A 2,996-nucleotide genomic window follows, 5' to 3' on the forward strand; every position below is an offset into this window, starting at 1 on the left:
CCCTTGTCCGATCGAACCTGGGACCCTTCAGTCCACAGGCCGACGCTCTATCCACTGAGCCAAACCGGTTTCGGCGATTATTTTTATTTTTTAATTATCAAACACATACATAGACATAATAACCATTTAAACACTTATAGATATGTAATAAAGGAAGTCTATAATTTCTTCTCTATCACTCCTATGCTGTGTGAGATAATCATTATTAATTTAGTGTACATCTTTTCATACTTATCCAATCCTATATGATAAAGAGGCAATATGCAAATTGACCATCACTCCAACACACGAGATGGCTGCCCCCATGTGGACACAAGATGGCCGCCACAAGATGGCCAGCAGGGGAGGGCAGTTGGGAGGGACCCAGGCCTGCAGGGGAGGGAAGTTGGGGGTAACCAGGCCAGCAGGGGAGAGCAGTTAGGGACAACCAGGCTGGCAGGGGATGGCAGTTAGGGCTGACCGGGCCTGCAGGGGAGGGCCGTTGGGAACAACCAGGCCTGCAGGGGAGGGCAGTTGGGGGGGACCAGGCCTGCAGGGGAGGACAGTTAGGGGGGACCAGGCCAGCAGAGGAGGGCAGTTGGGGGGGACCAGGCCTGCAGGGGAAGGCAGTTGGGGGGACCAGGCCAGCAGGGGAGGGCAGATGGGGGGGGGACAAGGCCAGCAAGGGAGGGTAGTTGGGGGGATCAGGCCAGCAGGGGAGGGCAGTTGGGGGGGACCAGGCCTGCAGGGGAGGGCAGTTGGGGGGGACCAGGCCTGCAGGGGAGGACAGTTAGGGGGGACCAGGCCAGCAGAGGAGGGCAGTTAGTGGCAATCAGGCCTGCAGGGGAGCAGTTAGGTGTCAATCAGGCTGGCAGGGGAGTGGTTAGGGGGTGATCAGTCTGGCAGGCAGAAACGGTTAGGGGCAATCAGGCAGGCAGGCAGGCGAGCAGTTGGGAGCCAGCAGTCCTGGATTATGAGAGGGATGTCCGACTGCCTGTTTAGGCACAATCCCACCGAGGAGTCCCAGATTGGAGAGGGTGCAGGCTGGGCTGAGGGACACCTCCCCATGCACGAATTTCATGCACTGGGCCTCTACTGCTCATATAAACATCTATACACATCTGACTTTTAAATTTTTATTTACAAAAAATTATACATATTACTCTGTAACTTGCTTTTATAAAACTTAATTAATCATAAATAACTCTACAGGTGAAGAATATAAATTCTTACTATAACTCTTTATATCAGGGTTCAATCAGAGAAGCATAACCAATAGGAGATTATTAAGATATTTTTATAAGGAATTTCCTTATGTGATTGTGAATCCTGGCTGAGCAACTCCAAAATTGTAGGGCAGGCTGTCAGGAATGACAGATCATGGGCAGGCTTGAACTCATGGACATAGGCCAAAGCTCTCATCTATAGACAGGAATTTCAGGAGAAGGATTGAACTCCAAGTACATGGACTAAAGTTGTGAGGCAGAATTTCTTATCTCTCAGAGGGGGGAGACCTCAGCACTGCTTTTTTTTTTAAGTGGTAATAACAACTACCATGAACTCTATGTTCTTAAAATTTTTTAAGTGCATGATATAGTAACATAAGCTCCACAACCAGTGTTGCATAGCAAATGTCTGAAACGTATTCATATCTTATATAAAGGGAACTTTATACATATTCAACATCAACTCCTCATTTCCCCTATAGCCAGCCTCTTGGAATCACCATTTTATTCTGTGCATTTATAAGTTTGACCTCATATTTAATTTATATACCTAATATGAAAAATCATGCCATATTAGTCCTTCTGTGACTGCCATATTTCACTTACCATAATATCCTACAGATTTATCTATATTGTCACATATGGCAGAATTTTCTTCCTTTTTAGAGCTGAGTAGTATTACACTGTATGTATATACCATGTTTCTTAATCCATTTATCTATTAATGGATGTTTAGTTTGCTTCTATATCTTGGCTATTGGGAATAGTGCTGCAGTCAACATGAGAGTACAGATATCTTTTCAAGATCCCGATTGTAGTTATTTTGGATATATATCTAGAAGTGGAGTTGCTAATCATATGATAGTTCTATTTTTAATTTTATGAAGAACCTCCTTACTGTTCTCCATAGTGTCTGAAGCGTTTTAATTCTGAACAGTGTACTATGGTTCTAGTATCTCCACATCCTTGCCAATACTTATCTTTTGTTTCTTTGATAATAGCTATCCAAACAGGAGTGAGGTGATTTCTTATGGTTTAGACTTGAATTTCCTAAAGATTAGAAATGTTGAGAATCTTTTCATATACTTGTTGGCCATTTGTATGTCTTCTTTGAAGCCATGTCTATATAAGTCCTGTGCCCATTTTTTAAATCTAGTTATTTGTGGGATTTTTTTGTTTTTGTTTTTGCGATTGAGTATTCCACATAGAAGTGCCTTATATGTGGAAATTAACCCATTATCAGATATATAGTTTGCAAATATATTTTCTTCCATTCCATAGGTTGCCTATTCATTCTGTTGTTTCTTTGCTATGCAGAAGTATTTTAGTTTGATGTAGTCCTACTTGTCTGCTTTGCCTTGTTGCCTATGTTTTTGGTGTAATTTTCAAGAAATCATGGCCAAGACCAATGCCAAGCTTTTTCCCTGTTTTCTTCTAGGACTTTTCCAGTTTTAGGTTATACATTTAAGTCTTCAGTCCACTTTGAATTGATTTTCATGTATGGTGGAAGGTAGGAGATCAGTTTCATTCTTTTGCATGTGGATATCCATCGAGTTTTTTGAGCACCATTTTTTGAGAAAAGGATCTTTTCTCTATTTTGTATTGTTGGCAACTTTGTCAAAGATATATTGACTATATCTACACTAATGAAAGAGAAACATGGTAATTAGCGTACGACCGCTACCCTTCCCATTGGCTAATCAGGGAGATATGCAAATTAATTGTCAGCCAAGATGGCGGCCGGCAGCCAGGCAGCTGATGCGAACAGGGAGGCTTGCTTCCTTCAGTGAC

At 42.8% G+C, this 2,996-nt stretch overlaps 1 protein-coding gene across 7 annotated transcripts in view; it reads left to right on the plus strand.

Moving 5' to 3' along the window:
* Positions 1-2,996, plus strand: part of ARHGEF9 (Cdc42 guanine nucleotide exchange factor (GEF) 9) — a 204,287-nt gene that overhangs the window by 162,154 nt on the left and 39,137 nt on the right. The window lies entirely within an intron of this gene.

This window comes from Myotis brandtii, unplaced genomic scaffold (assembly GCF_000412655.1).
Source record: "Myotis brandtii unplaced genomic scaffold, ASM41265v1 scaffold73, whole genome shotgun sequence".
Taxonomy (NCBI): domain Eukaryota; kingdom Metazoa; phylum Chordata; class Mammalia; order Chiroptera; family Vespertilionidae; genus Myotis; species Myotis brandtii.